Raw genomic sequence first — 10360 nt, 5'->3', positions numbered from 1 at the left:
AGGAAGATTTGGCCCTAGGTCCCTGTAATATCAGCATGTCCGATAATAAATTCATCACCCTCCCTGAACCCTGGAAATTGCTTAATCTCTTCTTTTAATGTATCTCATTATATTCTCCTCCGCTTCCAAAGGCCTTCATGCTGGGAGTAAGCCCTGATGCCCACGTCTTCATCCTGTATTTAGGCTAAGCCCTATCACTTTACATGCTGGCAGTTCATGTCATACCTCCCTCACTACTCTCTACCTCGGCTTAAAGCTCCATTAATTTGTTGTTCATCATAGCATCAACTTAGTGGGGCTCCCAACCGATCATGTCTCTACTCCAGTGTTGGGGTTTGATATGAACTTTCCCCTACAAAGGTTCATGCAGAAAAAGTGTGGTTACGTTAAGCACATCAGAATTCTGTCTTACAATTTGGGTACATGGTTGTTGGAGATACTCTCAATGTTGGAGAGAAAGGAAGACCAGGAATTCCATGTTTAATATTTGAAATCTGTACTTTTAATAAAAAACAAAGGGATTATTATTTATTCAGTTTATCATGGAAACAATACCAGGCTGGAATCCTGGGCATATCCCATGCACAGGGAAAGAATAGTTTGGACTTTCCCTAGGCTTTGTCATTTGGAGTCAGAAGAGCAGTGCTAAGAAAATTACCTTGCCTAGCTCTTTTTATAATACAACTGCTATCTGGCCCCTGAGTATACTATAAGCCTCCATTCTTTTGCTTTCCTGAATCCTAGATCTTATGTAGAAATTCCTCATTTGGAAAGACACATAAGGGAGACCAGAAACTGTCATTTGAGTCCCTACCCAACAGCAAACCCCTCCCCACTTCTACCAATTGTCTTCCTCCTCCTCCTCCTCCTCCTCTTCCTCCTCCTCCTCTTCCTCTTCCTCTTCCTCTTCTCCCCCTCCTCCCCCTTCTCTTCTTCCTCATCCTCCTTAGCTGGAGTGCTCCACACTCAAGATATACATGGCTTAAAGGATCACACATGAGGCAGGAGATAAGTGAAGTCCTGGATACTTAGAAGGCTGGAGCAGGAAGATTCCTTCTTGAGCTTGAGTTCAAGATCAGTCTGGTCAGTGTAATAAGACCTCATCTCAAAACGAAAGTAACTGTGTTTTAAAAACCCCTGAGGAAAACAATACTAAAAGTCTGTGCTATATCATCTACAAAAGGAACACCCCAGCAATAGGCTTTTCTTCTAGACTTTTTATTTCTCAGCTTACTCCCAGCCATGAGCACTGTTTACATGTTCCGACTGTGGCTTACAGCTGTACAATGCAATTCAGTTCAGCAAATCACAGCTAGGCCCTAAGCCAGTACTTGAATCCAAAAGCAACACGGACAACTGCATCCATCAGGCTGGGCGGCCTTGTGAGAGATGCTCTTGGCAAGGCAAGGAGCACTGAAGAAGGGTGAGAACACTCCTTGCCAAGCCTGCCCTCAGACTAGTAGAATGTGGTCCGTAACCTTTACAGTGACCCCAGTATAACCCCTTTCCTAGAGTATAAACTAGGCATAATGACTCTCATTCAAGAGTCAGAATGCAAAAGATGTTCGCAGCATGTCAGTTCTGAGATAAGTTTATAAAAATATTGCTACTTCTATGTAGGTATAACAGTGACAAGACTGTGCTGGATTGGTTATTGGATGGATATGGTGGGATTCAGAGGACTGGAAAGAGGAAACATCTAAAAATTAAAAGATTCTTGGTTGAGATCTGTCTAAATTGATATAATGTTTGCCTAGGATACACTGGGTTCAGTCACCAACACTCATAAAAATAAGATTGGTGGTGCAGGCCTATAATCTTAGCAGGTAGAGGCAGAAAGGTTAGAAGGTCAAGTTCTGCCTTGGCTACCTAGAAAGTTTAAGGCCAGCTTGGGCTGCATGAGACCCAACTGGAAAGAAGGAAGGGGGAGTGGTGTTACTTAATCATGAGTTAGGTATTTGCTGATAATGTGAGACATCTGTTTAACATCCTGAAGGGCTCTTGGAGGCCTGAGCATTGCATACACAGACCCCCAGGATGGATTAGCCTTTTACTCTTCTTCCGTTTGCTAAATCATTAGATTACCTTCCTAAGGCTCGCCACCAAGGTCTACTCCCTGTTTGGCCACTGACTTATTCCTGAGACTTGTCACCATGGTCCAACTATCAAAAAATTCAAGGTTCAGCAATCAAAATTCATTATTGTGACTAACCTAGTTAAAATACCCAACGAGAACTCACCAATGAGCCCTAGCTCATTCTAACACAGACCTCCCTTTTTTCCCTTCTTAAAATTATCACTTGCAAAGCTGCTTGCTGCTGTTTCTGCCTGATTCAGATCCTTGTCTCTTTGCCTTGCCTAATAAAAGATCTCTGTGCTTGTGCTTGGAAATTGGTGTCTGGGTTTGGTCTGTGCCTAATCTGGGGTCCAGAGGATAGCACGCCACAGTATTTGGGTCCCTTCACATGCTAACCAAATTAAGACAACAAAAGAGAGTTGGAAATTGTTGAATGAGTGATGTGTTTGGCTGTAGACATGAGATCCTGATTTAATCTCACACCAACAAAGGCATGGTAGTGCATGGTTGTCATCTATACAGAGACACAGACAGGCTCCTATGTGGGACTCACTGACCAAACAGTCTAGCCTATAACCAATGAGTTCTGGGCCAAAGAGAACTCCTGTCTCAAAATACACAAGGTGGCTGGCTTCTGAGGAATGATATCAAATGAAAAAATGACCACAGGCCTCCATGTTCCATATACACATGTACACATGTGTACCCACAGGAACACATACATGTGTATGCTCAAAGAAAGAAAAGATTGAGGAATAATTGGCAGGCAAGTTGAAAGAAGCCCAGGCACCCTCATTCTTGTTGGGGAAAAGAAAAAAAGTCCCTGAAGAGGGAAGAGGAGGCCAAGGAACAGGAAGTGGTAATCGATCTGCAAAGCTAGTAACTTTGACAGGCCTGGTCATATCATAGATCTGAGAGTTAGCATGAAACCAAAGCATGGATTAGGAATGTTTCCAAATAGTCTGACTTCATTCGATTGGTGGAGTGTTCGTTTTAGAAAAAAGCAAAAGCACCATAAAACATTAGAACTGAACAAAGTGTTTTCCCAAAGTATCAGTCCCTTCACTGCCAACTGATTGAAAGATCAAGCACCAAATATATCACATCTCCTTTCTTAGCTAACAATTTCTGTTTGGGCACACGAATTATCAGAGTGTTTCTGTCCGTGACTAGCGGTACATCATCCAGTGTCATCCATTGACACTGTGCAAAATGCTGACAAGATGCTGAGTCAATACGGCTCAGCAGTGTGCAACATTAGCATCGAGAGTCACTGGAAAAGACTTTCCTAGTCTAGAAAAATGCACCGTTTCAGAGGATCAGCATCCTTTGCTTTAGCCTTTTCACAACTCATCAGGGCGAAACGGTTCTAGATGAATTGTACCACAGGAGTGAATCAGCATGACACAGTCAAATTATTCACAGTCTATTTTTTGCAACAATCTCTTCAAGCTGGTGCAAAGATAAATAATAAATGTGTTCTAGGCATAACTCTGATGCTCTCTGGAGATCAATTCAATTAAAATATAAAGTCACAGATAAGTCTTGCTTTTGTAGTGCCCTGGTAATCAGTTGGATTAAGGTCTGGAAACCAACCTCACTCCTGGCCTTTGTTCAAAGCTCCAGTGTGTGGCCCAAGAGCCAGACTGGAGGTTGTATTAGGTTAACCCAGGGAAGGGCCAGAGTGAACTGAGGACTACAGAAAGTCATGGAAATTCTGAGTTATGGTCATAGCACTCTATGTATAATTATATGACACACTCAGAATGATAATTTCTGTGGATTTCTGTTTATGAGTGAAGTAACTGTTTTTGGCATCAGTCAGGTGAAATCATGATTGGCTGGATCTTTCTGGATTAAGAAATACTTGGAGACTGCACTAAGCTAATGTGACATTTGGTCAAGTTTTTTATTCTCATACTTTTCTTTTGAAAAATATGTTTTGGATTTTAAAATAACAAGAAAAAATCAATGATCTAAACAACCATGTTTTAAGTATATTTAAGTATAGTCATAACTTAGGAAATAATATTATTCTTATTCTATTTCATATGATGTGTAGAAAATATGGGTCTCATGTACATTTTTATTCTCATTGGTGACTACAAATTTTCTTTTAATAAACAGCTATCATCTTTGCACTCATTTTGTTTAAGTTTTGCAATTTAACTGTGAGAAATAAAACTGCCAATATCTCATTATCTATTTTAACTCATCTTCTAACTAAAGCCTGCAGGTAAATATAGAATTTAGTTACTCAGTCAAAGTCTGTATTTATGATGCTCTGGGACTATGTTTCCAGATTTCCTTTCAAGTATTTTCTCCATTATTCTACCACATGAATTCTACTCACACGGATTCTATCACATTATATTGATGGTTTTATTGATGATAAATTCATTGGTGAAGAAAAAACCTGCACTATTTTGTCCTTAATGTGAAACTTAACTTTTTATGAAGTGTGCTTGATGCCTGGTGTGTGTTTGACAACAATAAATGTTGACTGAATGAACCAGAGACTCTTAACAACCATGATGAGTTTCACTTATAACGTAAATATACATTCAAGTGTTTTCACTCACAAGCTATGTCCTAAAACTTGTAAGACAATTATAATGATTACCTGTGTGGTTAAGGAAATGGGAATGCTAATCTTGTTCATATTTTTATTACATTTGAGTGTGTGTGTCTATGTGGTGTGTGTGTGTGTGTGTGTGTGTGTGTGTGTGTGTGAGAGAGAGAGAGAGAGAGAGAGAGAGAGGGAGAGAGAGAGAGAGAGAGAGAGAGAGAGATGGGGGGGGGTGCATGTGCAGAGTTCAAAGGACCACATTCTTTCTACCACACGGATCCTACAGACTGGACTCAGGCTGTTTAGCTTGACGGCAAGCCTGTTTGTCTTCTGAGCCTTCTGATCAGTCAGTCCCCTTTATAAATTGGATGATTTGTTCTTTGAATAATGCAGATATGTTCCTACCAAGAACATGGAAGTAAAAATGATACAGTTGCCATCAGGGGCTGGGGAAATAGTTTAGGCATACAGAATTTGTCCTGGATTCCCAAAGACCTGAGTTGTACTTTTAGGTCTACCATAGACAGTTGCCATCAAAACTAGGTCCACACATAATGATTGAATACTTAGCTATATGACATGTAGACCTAGTCAATTCTAAACTGGAAAGAATTAGGTACAAACTTTTTAAATATAGTCACATATTTAATTAAATAATGTTATAAAATTCTACTGAACCATGAAAACATGGGTAAATATCTTCAGAGGTTAGTACTGATGGTACCCAGCCTGGGAATCTTCCAGGGAAATTGAGATTTGTTTTTCAACTGGGCTTCTGATTTCTCTTAAAATTATCATTAGTAGGATGATGTTAATATGCTCATGTGCTTACTCTATTGGTCTCTTCTCCAAGTGTTTTTCACATCTTCATGTAGTTCATCCTCAAGAGAGTGCTATAAGGCAGATGCTAACACCTCCTCATTTTACAGATGAAAGGACTAAGTTTGTTTCAGTCAAGAAAGCCTGAACCTAACACCTGTGCTCAGCCATTACTCATGGATTCACTCAGCCATACTTGTGTGCTTACAAATGTGTCAGGTACTGTGCTGGATTCTAAGAGTCAGGGGTGTTCAAAACAAACACGACACCTGCTCTCTTTGAGGGTTCAGTAGGAAGAGCAAGGAATAAATATGGAACCACAAGTTGAGGTACTAGCTATAAAGAGAAATTTCAGGGTGCTCCAGGGTGCTCTGAGGGAGCCCTTCCCAGGATAAGACAACCAGCAGAGATCTCCCTGGGAAAGTGACAATTAAGCTAAGAGTAGATGGATTAGCCAAAGTTGATGAAGAGCTGGGAAAGAATGCACCAGGCTCTGAGAAGAGCATGGAAGAGTGTTTTCTAATCCCTTGACAAGCTCTCAGAGCAAGAGCCATCTTAGCCCTGGGTCATTAAAGATCAATCTCTCTGTGTCCCCATTTTCTGACTTTATATTCACTACATCTGCTTTTAGGTACAGATATTTGCTTTCCATTCAGTTTGACAATAAGTAGAATGTGCTGATTGGACAAGCCTTTGCTGCTTTTGTTTGTTATGAGAGTCCTTTCCCCTTGCAAATTAATAAATCCGTGTTGTAGCAATCTCGAGTACATTGTCTTCCTGTGAAGTCTGACCACTGCAACGGTCTGGATTCTGCACTGTTCCTTCCCAATTCCCACCAGCCTTCCCTTCGATACTCCAAATGATTGTCTTGACCACCCTCACTCTTCCTTGTGAAGTTCTAGAAATAGGTCATATTAGGTTTAAAAGAAGGATTTTTTTTTAACTGATAATCAATTTAGTGAGCACACACTCCTTGATTATATTGATGGAGTGAAAAGAGAATCCATCTGGAAGACAGTCTGAATGAAATCATATTTGGAGTATTCGGGGAAGAAAACAGAGAGCGTCTTGCCTTGGCAGTCATGTGTGGAGTGACTAATGCTGGTGTTCCTTTACGAGACTGTTTTATTATAAAACTGTAGTAAACCGTGCTGGCGTTTCCCCACAGCCAGCATGGAAATGAAACTTACTCATAATATTTACTTCTTCTCCAGAGTGCCTTAGCAGACCTGAAACATCTGAACTAACAAAAGTCCTCCAACTTATAATATGTCCCAGCTGCTCTGAGGATTGTGTGCGTGCCTGTGTGTGTGTGCCACGGAGGGGATTTCCTTGTATTTATTCATTTATGTGCCCTTTGCAGTAGGGCAAGTTCCATCCAACTGGAATTCGATGTGTCTTCACTGAACATTTGTTATATGTAGAACATTGGCTCGTGTCTAAAATGTCTTCTAAGCAGGGCGCAGCTGAGGGCCATGAAAGATGAGATTGTATATTGTTTAGGGACAGTGATATGACTGAGTGGTATTTTCACAGTCAACAATTCATTTTTTTCTTCCAGTACAGAAAGCCACATTATTAACAAGTGGGTATTATCTGGCGACTCTCATGAAAAGATACATTTGTATAACTGTTTTCTATTATTAATTGTTTAAGAGCAGCTGGTTAATTTTTAATACTACAGAGATAAAAATCATCGGTGGCTCTGTTGAATTTGGTTCTTTATTTTTTACTTGTCTTCTCCAAGTTGAGAGAACAAAGCAAGACAGGTCATAAATGTCTCAAATTTGAAAAAAAAATGTAGGAGGTTCGTGGAAAATCTATTCCTTCTCTTTCCCACCTCTTTTCTAAACAGGAGCATTTATTCAAGTAACTGAACTTAACTCTGGGGTTACAGTGATGGGCAAGTCTCTGAGCAAGAAACCAGTAGCCTGGCCAAGGAGAAGAGTAATGATATTAACAATTAAAAATGAGTGCAGGGCTTGGGGATTTAGCTCAGTGGTAGAATCCTTACCCAGCCAGAATAAGATCCTGAGATCTACCACAGTACCGGAAAATGACCAGGAAATGGTGAGCTGGAAACATAGGTCAGTTGAAGGAGGGCTCATCTAGAATACTTAAAAATCTACCTTCTCTTTTCAGCTCTACAGAAACAGGGCATCTGTAATCCTAGCAACAGGAGGTAGAGATAGGAGGACCAGAAGCTCAAGGTCATCCTTAGCTAAATAATAAGTTTGAGGCAATCCTGGGACACATGAGACTCTGTCCAGAGAGGTAATAGGCAGGTGGTAAGGAGGGAAGGAGGGAGAGAGGACAGTGTTAGAGAGGTGTGTTGAGAACACATGGGAACCAGGCAACATGACAGCAATCTGAGAGGATGCTCACAGAGGTTGGTATTTGAGCTGAGAAGATGTCAACTAGGTATACAGAAGGTCAGGATAAGGACTAAGCTCCCAGGAAGTGGATTCCATAAGGTGCAGGGATATGAGAGCTATTCTTGCATGATTTTTCTTTCATTTTGCACCTTCCTGTGGCTGTCAAGTGAAAGCTTTGTGCCAAAGAATGCAAAGGAAAAAATGAAAAGAAACAGATGGGATCACTTTGGCTAGTAGAGGGAGGTGGGCACCTGACCCAGAACATAGTAACATAACTATATTTACATAGGGTGGTAAGGAATCATCTAAATCCAGGAATCCCTGTCATTCGTTACAGAGTCGAAGAGGCCTACTGAGAGGACATTGGTCAATACTGACTTTCAAATCACTTGCCTCAGAGAGCAAGTCATTTCAAACTCAGTAAGGTAGTCTGAAAGTTGAGAGCTAGAGTCAGCAGATCATAGGAAAGTCCCACTGCTCACCAGGCCTCAATCCTGCTTCTGCCTGTGGGAGACAGGACAGGCCTCAGAAGTAGTTCTCCAAAGAGGCCCAAGTCATAGATGGCACTGTCAGGTCTCAGGTTGGGTTGCTGTAGGCAGGGATGTCGCAGGGTTAGGACACTAACCTCAGAGTGCTACAGGTGGTGGTGTAGGGTGACGATAAGAATGGGATCCAAGGTTATACCATGCAGCACATAGTCTGCAAGCTGTGGGAGACAGGCTTGAGACACTCCAGAAGAGACTCCCCTGCCACGACTGCCCACTCCCACAGCCCTTTGTGTGCCTCGTGGGTTACTCTCAGATTTCATTATATCAGCTCAGGCGTGGGGCACTTGCCTAGGATGTGTAAACTTCTGGGTTCAATCTCCAACAACAACAGTGAATTAGAAAAAAAAGCAGAAACAAGTTTTTAATTATGTGTAAACAAGTAAACAAAAATCTAAAGTTTCTAATGCAGAAATTCACCACTGCTATAATGTGTGTGTGTGTGTGCACATACATGCACACACACACACACACACACACACACACACACACACACAGAGGTATTGTTTTTGGCACTAAATCTCTAGGCCTTTCCTCCTACTTTCAGGACCAGCTATGGCATCAAGACCCTGTCTATCATTAATAATGCTGTGGCTTCCAGATTCTCCTTTCCCTGCAACTAAAGCATGGCACGTGATCACACGACCAGGATGAGCCAATGAGATTCCTCATCCAAAAGCAAAACAAGGTGTTGCTTTAGGGTTCATTCATCATGGTGCATGACAGCAACAGTCTGGGGGAATGGCCATGGTGACAGGAAGTCACGGAGTCCAGCGGCTCCTGGGCTGAACTTGCAGCAGTGCCTGACCACTTCCTTGTTTTTCATTCAGATTTCTAGTTTGTGTACTTAGTCTTGTGGTTGATTTCTTGAGCTTCACACTCTTCTAGAAAATTCTTCATAGTGTAGATTAGATAGAGCTGGTGTTTGTTGTTGCCAGTGAGAACGGCAGGCAACAAAATGGGTATTTTGCAGGTTGTTTTGTTGTGTTTTAAGCTCTACCCAATGCTGCACTTTGTACTGTCCCACAGATATGATTTTCATAGGCATAAAAAGTTGTTGTCTTAACTCCTGGAGGCCCAGCACTGGGTTCTCCCCAAAGTGAAGCTCAAGCGATTGCCATTTAGCTACCATGTATTATTATATTATAACACCATGTATTGTGCTCACCCATTGGTCCCAGATGATCTCCCAACAGCCTCCTCGGCCCCAGTCACATTTTCCATTCCTAACTGATACTTCACCCTCCTGACAGAAACCTTAAGCTCCCACCGTTGAGTTTGATCTCATCATGGCTTCCATGCCGGGCCTTGCACTACATCTCACAGTTGAACCAACTTCCAAATGTGACCTATTTAATGGTACAGTGCAAGCAGGCTTTGGTTCTACTGTTGAATGTAAGTCAATTGTAGCTTGCACATGTGGGTGTCACGTGGCCTTAGCCAGACCCTGTCAGGACTCAAAGAGGGGTATGCTTGATTTATGCGTTCTTGATAGCACTTAGCTTTTTATTTGGATTTAGAGATAGCTCTAAACACATCTGTCAAGTGAGCTGTTTTAAAATCTTTCTTCTCAGCTGTCCCTGGTGCCAGATTGTCTAACAAATAGAGGTATAGACAGATGTAATTTGTGGCTGGTGGAGACAATTCTGTGTCATACAGCAGGCCAGCTGGTGGCACAATCCACAGCCCAGTCCATGCCTGACTCGCAGGCAGTAAGTAGATTAACTCATACCCAGATGGACGTTTAACTCCCCACATGTCAAGTAACGAAGGTTTGCCGCAGAAGATAGACTTAAACATTTGTTTAAAACTTGACAGTTGCACTTGGCACTGTATTATAACATGCTTTTGCATATCACACTGTTCTTACTGGATTAAAAACTGACATCTATGTTAACTCACAAAACAGAACTTGGGCAAAATAATAAGCAGGATATGTGATATCTCCTGTATGTACCAGACACACATAAACAGG

This window comes from Grammomys surdaster, unplaced genomic scaffold, assembly GCF_004785775.1.
Source record: "Grammomys surdaster isolate TR1022 unplaced genomic scaffold, NIH_TR_1.0 363, whole genome shotgun sequence".
Taxonomy (NCBI): domain Eukaryota; kingdom Metazoa; phylum Chordata; class Mammalia; order Rodentia; family Muridae; genus Grammomys; species Grammomys surdaster.
The sequence above is the reverse complement of the archived record's forward strand: the minus strand, read 5'-3'. Positions refer to the sequence as shown.